Source organism: Marmota monax, unplaced genomic scaffold (assembly GCF_021218885.2).
Source record: "Marmota monax isolate L192 unplaced genomic scaffold, Marmota_monax_Labrador192_F-V1.1 WCK01_AAM20220418_F8-fsc00132, whole genome shotgun sequence".
Taxonomy (NCBI): domain Eukaryota; kingdom Metazoa; phylum Chordata; class Mammalia; order Rodentia; family Sciuridae; genus Marmota; species Marmota monax.
This window is the reverse complement of record NW_026695199.1, coordinates 8,554,879-8,564,719: the sequence shown is the minus strand read 5'-3', so window position 1 is coordinate 8,564,719 and position 9,841 is coordinate 8,554,879.

Below are 9,841 nucleotides of genomic sequence, written 5' to 3'. Positions count from 1 at the left end.
TTGATCGCACTTTTAGACAATACAGTTATCACAGTGTGAATAAGGTCTTCAGTGCTGGTCAAGTAGGACTCCCATTCATTTGTTACTTTTTACTCACTTTATTCTATGTAACCCCCAGCCCCTGACATTCTGTTTCGTCTGGAATATGCTCACAGGAACAGGCCTGCATCATGTACCCTCCAGTAACCTGTTATCACTGACCTTGTTCAAATGCTGACCCACTTGATTCCAGAACAGAGTAAATGCAGTATAATCCTCCTGATCCTCCTGTCCCTGAGAAGGAGTTTACTCAAAAACATGATAACAACAGCATTAGTTATGAAGAAATAACAGAAAGACATTAGTCATGGAGCACTACTTAGGAAGAACTGAAATGTAGTTTTATGAAGCAAACTATATGCAGCTTAGCTGAGCACAGGCAAATATCTCAAAACTTTTCCCAGAGCCTGGTTCATAGTCAGGACTCAATAACATTTTCTGAGTGAATGATGAATATATGTTCAAAGACAAGAGTTTAAGGCAGAGGAAGAGGCTCCATTTGTCAAACCCCAGGTTCTATGAGCTCTGAGATCTTTGTAATTTTACAAACCATATTTCTGGTTTCATTCTAATATATGCATAACTTGCAAGCCTGGATAATCCAGCTTCTTCATCTTAACAAAAGGTTAGAAGGAACTTACAGAAATTGCCTGGCAAATAGTATGCCTTTACTAAATCAGAAAAATAAATAAGTACATAACGACAAATAGTAAGTACACATCAAGTCAGAGATGTATTGTCTCAGCCACCAACACACTGGGATGTTAATGACAGTAAACCAGGAGTAACAACCTCACTGTCAGCCCAGTCCTATTTGGACCTTTTCTCTGATACAGTGCTGGTTCTGTATCATCCCTTAATCTCCTTCCATATTTTCCCTTACCAATCAGATCTCTGCTGTTCCATGCCTTGTGAGCAGAAAGGCAGCACAGATTCATGTGGATCTGGGGACTAGGTTTGAATGTTTGCCCAGCCACATATGAACTGCATGACTTTGAATGAACTCTTTTAATTTTTCTGAGCTTTATTTTCATCATATATAATGATCATCATTTTATAGTAGATGAAAATAATAGTAAACAATGATCATTATATAGATGATGAAAGTAACCGTCCCTCCTTCTTGATTAAATAAAGACTAAATAAATTAATAAGTGTAAATGGTTCAGAACATGGCCTGGCACAGAGTAGAACTCAATTGATGAGTATTTTATTTATTTATTTAAGAAACATGTTAAGTCTGCACACCAGACACTATTTTTGATGGGAATAGTCAGCAGCAAGAAACAGTCCAACCATTCTTGCTGAGCCTACCAGTGGCCTCAGCCATCACCACATGGTCTGAAGGATGTTGTGATGAGTAGAGTAAAAAGAAGATATCTGACATCTTTGGAGGGGTCAGTAAGGCTTCCTGGAGGAAGCGACATTTTAGGAAAGACTTGAAAAAGTTGGAGGTAGGCTGAATAAAGAGGGAAAAAAGAGAGTTCCAGGGATGTAAAAGGCAGTGGAAAGGCCCATTGGTGAGGAAGAGCAAGGAGTACTGAAGGAATGGGAAGAAATGCAGTTTCAAAGAGCCAAGCTTAAAAATGAGGGTACTTATTAAATAGAGGGTTTTCGGACAAGGTTGGCAAGAGCCACATCTCAAAGACCTTTTAAATTGAGTTTACAGATCATCCTAGGGCAATAGGGGACTATAAAAGGAAGCACATAAAAGTCACATTTTTATTTTGAAACTGTCTCTATTGTTAGAAAAGAGGGAAAGGCTGAGATAAGTAGACCAATTAGGAAGCTGTTCCAATAATGTGACCCAGTAAGTGGCATGGATGAGATTGGTGATAACGGGAAATGAGAGGGGTAGCTAAAGTTAAGTATTATGAATGAGATAAAATCAAAGTGACTACGTAGCAGAGTACATGTCTAATTTTGTGTATATTGAGTTTAAGAAAGAATTTAAGATAGAATGACCAGTTTACCCAAACAGTCTTGGTGGATGCCTGTTAACTTAATATAATAATTAACCAGTCTTCCTTTTCACTACAGAAACACACCTAGTTTTCATGATGTCTTTAGAAGATCTAAGTGGAGAAGATGATGATCTTTGGGATAGTGTGGTCTGTCCCTGGAACAAGACTGAGAAGATGGAGGTTTCAGAGTCATGACTTCTAGAGGGTTGTTGTAGCCCTGTGGGTAGATGAGAGAGATTGTAGTGAAGAGAGGAACCTTGAGAAACCAGCATTCCAAGAGATAAAGAGGAGCTTTGAACCAGAGTTTGTATACGAACTGCAAACAATCCTCAATCCATATGTGTCATTGCCCAAAGTTTTGTCTAAAGTACAGAGTTCACATCAAATACCTTCCATTGCTCTAATTCTGATTCTGTTTGCTTTTTCATAAATCCCTGAAACTGCTCAGTAGCAACATGGCATGGTAAACTGGACTTTGATATCAGAAAGATTCTAATCTTGACTGTGTCTGTTATTAGCCAGATGACGTTAGAAAAATAATTTACCTGTTTGATTCTTTATTTCCTCAAATAAATCATAAAAATAATGTTTCCCCTCCATTTTACTTCCATGTATAGATAAAATAATGTGTTTTATATGCTGACACCTACAGGCATTTTATTAAAAATAACACTACTAGCATTGGTATTAATGTTAAATATTAGCTATATTCTTTCTCAGAACAGTTTAGCTGAATATGTGGTTTGCTAGAAAATGCCTTCTCTTCTTTCATGCTTATCAGGGGTCCATTTCATTTCCATGTGTACTGGTGTGACTGGTTTGTTGTTTGAAAGTGTATTTTCTTTTTAATTTCTACTCCCCTTTCCCTTCAGTGCTTGTAAAAACTGAACCCACCCTTTAAGACCTGTAGCTAATTCTCCACAAGCATATTTCTGATTACTCCTGAACTAGAGAAGGGCCCTCTCACTTTTCACAAGTTTCAGCATTGTTTAGGTTGCCTTCTCATGGAAATTCTTACTTGACCTTTATTCATAGTCATTTGTGAGCTAGTCATTTTTCCTGAATATTCTTATGTTGCTTAGCACCTCTTACACAGGCCTAATCTTTATAAATATAAATTGAATGGTGCTGAAAAAAATTATTGTCAAAATTTATGCACTAATTGTTCTTATTCTTTGACCAAATGAATGATATCATATTCATCTTGCTATAAAACATTACTGAAATGTTTGTATTCATATTTTCTATAATATTCAGTGTTCAGATCAGCACAGATCTGAGAAGGGAATGGTACCTAGGGTCTTGAGGTAAAGTCATTGAACTTGGTTGCCAGTTGCAGAGCTTAAAATTAACTCTGTGGGTGTTGGGGTTGTGACTCAATGGCAGAGCACTTGCCTCACATGTGTGAGGAACTGGGTTTAATCCTCAGCACCACATAAAAGTAAACAAACAAAAAAATAAAGATATTGTGTTCATGTATAACCAAACTGAATTTTTTTTTTTAATTAACTCTGTGTAGAGCAGATATAACCCAAAGGTCAACAGGATGGTTGATCCCAAATCCTTTAACCCACTAGGACCTTCTTGTGCCTTAAGATTTATTTACATTTATCCTAATACAAATGTAATGTTTCATCCATTTATGGGGGGGAACAGAATAACCACCACTATAGCTTCATTTCCAAGAACTCTGGGATAAGAAGGACTGTCTGCATTTATCCTTGACTTCTTTAGCACTCATTCTCCAGTGCTGTTAAATTCTCTTTACCTGTCTTTTATTTGCTCTCCATATTGGATACCCTCTCAATCACTTTTTCAAAGATATACCAATACAAGTTTGCATCAAAGAACTAGAAATCAAGCATGAAAAGATCTTTTCAGCTGTATAAATACCATCAGTTCTTCACATAGAGCTTCCTGCCTGGTTACTTTGTCCTTAATTCTTCCCATATAGCCCTGGTTTTCACATTCCCTCTCCTCATTCTGATTTTAAGCAGAAAAAAACAATCCTCCCCTCTGTTTAATTTGATCCCATCTAGATTATGCTCTAGAGGTGATTTCACCTTTCACATTTTTTGTCAAAGTATTTTGCTAACACACACAAAAAGACTGTTTTCCTTCATCAAAGTGTTTTACCTTTGATTTTTAGGGGGGTGCTTTTTTTTTCTTCCTCTACACCAGGAACAGAGAAAAAGGGGTCAGAGTCACATTAGGCAATTGATCTGCTTGTCAAACTTAAAAGGATAAAATGTCTCAAGTTCAATAAGGTGAAACAACCCATCAATATAGGTTAAGCAGAGATACAGAAAAGTAAATGAAAGATCAATTAGAAATAAGTTTCACCAAAAGTAAGTTTTATTAACAGCATTAATTTTTATCTGGCTTGTCTGCTCATGATAGGCTAGGCATGGGTCCTTCTAGAGCAGAACTGGTTTGCATACTCAAATCATAAACTACCTGAGGGAAGCACCATGTTTTGAAAGCATCTCCTAAAATCCTAGAATAATAACTTGCACAGAAAAGTCCTTCCTAAGTACATGTAATGACTTTTTCATATGAAGACCCTCTCTTCTCCTATTCTGTAGCTATGACACAGTACAAAAAATGACAAAAGGAATGTCTGGTCTTATACCATCATCAGCATAACCACTGGTCCCCCCTCTTTCCTTAGTATCTTTGTCTGTAAAACCACAACAAAATAAAATGTATTTCTCTGGGTGGCATTCTGGGAAGTCCGGAAGTCCAAGATCAAGGTATGAGCAGATTCAATGTATGGTGAAGGTCTATTCTCTATATATGGTGCCATCATGATGCCCACATGGCAGAAGGGATGGAAAGGCAAAAGGAGCTAGAACATGCCCTTCGACCTCTTTTTTAGAAGTACTTAATATAATCATAAGCGTTCTGCATTGTGACTTAATCACATCCAAAAATGTTCTATGTATCATACTGTGTATTAGGCTCCAATATATGAATTTTAGAGGGACACATACATTCAAATATAGCACTTAACAAAATTAAGTGATAGCCCATTGTTATAGGTGATTCAGAAAAATCCCCTACATAGTCCAGAAAGTTCACACTCTGTGGTGGGCTATTTGTGTACCCCCAGAACTCATTTGTTAAAGTCTTAATTCCCATTGTGATGGCACCTTTCAGAGATAATTATGGTTAGGGCTTTGTGGTAAGATTAGTTCCCTCCTAAGAAGAGACATCAGAAAGATACCTTGGTTTATGAGGCAACAGCAAAAAGAAGGCCATATAGAAACTAGTAAGAAAACCCTCACAAAAAAAAATGACCTTTTCTAGAATCTTTACCTTAAATTTTTGAGTCTACAAAACTGAGAAAATACATTTCCTTTATTTGTCACCTAGGCTGTAGTATCTTTTTATGGCAGTCTGAGCACAATAAGACACACACACACACACACACACACACACTCACACACACACTCACACACACACACACACAACCTATCAATATTCTTCTCATGGGAAATACATGACTTAAAAGCTTAATTATCTATCATTATTAAGCAAATTATACCATTTCCCAGAACATAGACATTGTATTTCTAAACAAGTCCTCTTTATTTATAAAAATGCTCTTACTTATCAGGTACCATAGAAAACATAACATATGTGCTAGTATTCTGTGGTAATTAAGAAATTTGTAACATTTAACTGTGGCTTCACAATTTCTGCCTTGAGAGAAATAATAAAGAGATTCATAATGCATTTGCACTCCCATACTCAATATTTTGTGGTCATCCTTATATTGAGTCAGTTTTATTTCAAATAATGCATCATAACAAAGTTAACAAGGCAGCTCTGTCATCTATACTGTTCTAAGTATAGAAGAGCCAATCCTTCAGGCAGTGGGAAGACGTAGAGGAGTTAATATCTACCTAGTGTTAGTGGTATTTCTACAAGTTTTTTTCTTATTGAAATTTTAAATATTAAGGGATTGTCTTTCCCATAGGGCAGAGTCATCTTAATTTGGTATATGTTATCCTTAATAGCCATTGGAGCTAAATTCTATACTCCATTCATTTTTAGCCTTTGTGTAGTGCTCTTGTGCCAACCCTCAAAACTTGGACTAATATTAATGGAAACTTGAGAGTGTATATATACCTTGCTGGGGTCACTTTTGATTATTGGAAGAGGCATGTGACTCCTAATACTCAATTGTGTAGCTCTTCAAATCATCAACCAAATTAATCCACTTGAGGTGGGTGAGGACCTTTCCACACTCAAACTGGATGGGCTCCTTCTCTCTCATTTCTAACACTTCAGTCTTTCAACTCCTTACTTCCCAGTGATACTGGCTCCTTAATTCAAATCTTCTCTTGAGATTCCTAAGACCAGATTTTTAAGGAATCAATCTGTAGAGAATAGATATCATTTGCCTAAATAAATGAATAAAGAAAATTGTAAAAAAAAAACATAACTGTGTAACCTGAGTGAAGAGAAAAAGTAATGGAGAGTGACCTACCACTTGCAGTCAACATTTTTAAGTTATTGATCAGATAACTGCTCCATTGTCTAGTGTTGAAGAAATAACACCAGGTTCACAGGAATTCAATAAAATGAACAAGATGGCTATTATTCCACCTATCCATCAATCATCATAAGTAGCATTCTATTAAATAATACTAATCTTTCATTAGAAGATTTTTCCTTTCCCAAGATATATCTCAAAATACTAAAGTATTTTCTTTGGTGCCAGGCAAGTATTCATCTATTTATTCATCAATTACTCACCCAAGAGAGGTAATCTGAATAACCCTAGATCAATTAGAGTGATGCAAAACTGAAACCACCATATGGTACATTACTAGGTCTGACAGTTTTGAATATTCAGTTCATGATAAATTTAATTTAGGGGTAATTTTCATTATTTCACATATTTAAATAAACTTATTATTATCTTAAAGCACAAATTTTCATGATCCAAAATGCATGCAATTCAATTTGCCATATTTTCTACTTTGGAAGTCCAGGAATAAGTTATGATTCTGTGATTTAAAGTTTGTGTGATTGCACTATGATGCTGTGACTGCTGCAACATCACCAGACAATAGGAATATTTCAGCTCCATTATAATCTTATGGAACCACCATTGTATATGTATACTATCTTTAACTAAAACCTTGTAATACAATGCAGGACTATACTTTCTTCTTCACTATCAAATCCATCACATTCTTGGCTAATTTTTGTATTTCTTATCTCAAGAAAAATATAGCAATATCTTAATGGTTTTGGGAATCTGTTTGTATTGACATAAATAAATCTTGTCCCTATAGTTCTCTATTATCATTTATTTAATTTAATGCTGGTTACATCATTATTTATGACCATTATCATTGGTTATGCTACCATGAATTCTGGCTTTCAATCACTCAATAAGAACTACAAGTGCAAGTCTCTAATCATAGTAAATTTACCTTTAAGATTTTTTTTTAGCAAAAATAAAGAACAACACATCTTCTAACCAGGTTTTCCTCTAAACTCTTAATCCTAAGAATCACTATCACAGAATCATGGAATGTGATCCTTTTCAGTGATCATTCCACTCCTACCTTATATAGCTGCCAAAAAGAGGATAGATAAAGGCCTATAGTAAAGTGAGAAAACTCATCACTTTACTGTAAGAGATATTTCTGGGGCTTAAGATCAACCTGGGGAAGTACAATGTAACAATGTAAAGCCAAGAGAAGACATAAACTAGAAGGTCCCACTGACATGGCTAATCAATGGTCTCCAAAGCCCTTGGAAGAGATGGTCAAGTCCACCCTTAAAAACTTCAAGACACTTAATGTGGAGCTTGTGGAGAGATTGAAGTGACCATCCTGGGTGCCATTGGTAGATTACATTGGGCAAAAGACACACACCACCTACCTGTACTGTCCATAGAGGCTGCTCTGCTGAAATACAGGAAAGAAGTGCTGAATAGGTCAGCTTAAGTCCAAGAGTCAGTCAAAGCCAGAAACCTAAATTCATCTTTTGTTCAATGTCAAATCACCTGCCCTAACTTCAGAAGAGGGTAAAGCATAAATGGAGCTGATACAAGTAACTTTGAAAAGCAATGTTTTGACTCAAAACTCTAAGGCTAAAGACAAAAGGAACTGTACGTAAATACTAAATACTATGCTTTATGTGGTAAATTTGATTTTCATGGAGGCGTGGATCAATAATTCTGAAACTCCTTCTCAAGTATCCTGGCCTTGAACAGATAAGTAAATAGAGGGTAGAGAGAGATTAGCTCTTGTTATCAAAGGAGGGTGTTACAAATGGACAAGGATAAGGGCAGGAATAAATTTGTAGTTCTGAATTAGAGTCAGAGACATCAGTAATGACTTCATATTTACCTATGTAGATAGATAAAGAGACGCAATTATTCATAAGTGTACATTTATATAAGGATTAGTATACATATCTAAATTTCTTAGCTCTAGAAGCAGTGATACATCATTAGCAGTGAATACAACCAGTGCTCATATGTTTGTAATACCATTCTTTAATAAAAAGAACCAGGCTTCCTTTGGAGAACTGGCTATTTCAGGCACCCGAGAAGGGAAACTATAAAATGAATTCTCAGCATATTATAATGTGAGGAAGGAAAAGGTACTCAAAAAACAAAGTATGGGGGCATATTAGAGGGATACAGGAGTCAAACTGAAAGAGTCTCAATAGCAAAATCTGGAATAATTTGAGCAATAAGAAATGTAGCAGTGGATCATAGCCCAAAGTATAAGACAAATATAGATGAGCTTACATTGATATAAACAATTGAATAAATAAATAACAAAACTTTCTTACAGAAAAATTCTAAATAATTTATGTTGAATTCCAGAAGCCTAATCCCCTGCCCTCTCTCATATGAGTATGAACTGAATTTACTTACTCACTTCCCCAAACTAGAGTATGTAATGGAGGAAACTAATATTACAATGGAGAAACATGGTGAAGTGATCAATCTGACATCTCTAGTGACAGAGCACACTGATATATCATGTGCCCCCTGATATAAGAATAGCTTTTCACACACAGGTCCACACAATCAGTGGGCTTATACCATATTGGTGGTCCAGTATCCTGCATAATACAGCAGAATAAATACTGGGACAGACAGACAAGGGATTGATACATCTTCCAGAGCCAGACCCCAGACTTCTTGTGCTCAGACTGTCTGATTTTCTCTAGGAATCTGGCTGACCCTATGGGAAGCAGGAAAAACTGGGGCTCAAGGAATGTGCATTTGGAACATCTTTTCCCAAAAGTTTGAAGTCCACCTTGGATGCCTGTGACTGGAAGTGCTGGCAATGGCATCCAGAGAAGCTACCTAGACTAGTCTCATTTGGGTACAGCTCACAAGCAGTATCTTGCTCAGAATTTTCAGGTCTGCCTCTCAGGCCTTCAGTTAGAGACCCCAGTCTTCATTCTCCCCACTAGGCTCTTTCCTGCTTTGGGGATGGTTGCAACAAATGTGTTAAGTGTTTGATTCATTTGACCTGAGGCCAAAGTAGGGGTTGCACAGGGATGGGGGCATGGGATGTGGGAGCACAGAACATAACAAGAAAAGAAGGGAACTTTTTTTTAAAATTTGTACAAGCATTAGTCTTCAAATAAAACTATAAAGCACTATTTATTAAGAACAAGTTGTGAAATAGTAAGCAAGTCAATATAAAATGTTCAAACTAATAAGACTATAAATGACTAAGTATTTAAATTCCTAGATAAAAGTATGAGATGAGTAATTACTTCCGGGAAAAAGGAAAAGAGACCCACATTGGGTATAGCATCTCAACTTCTTTACAAGAAACTTATAAAGA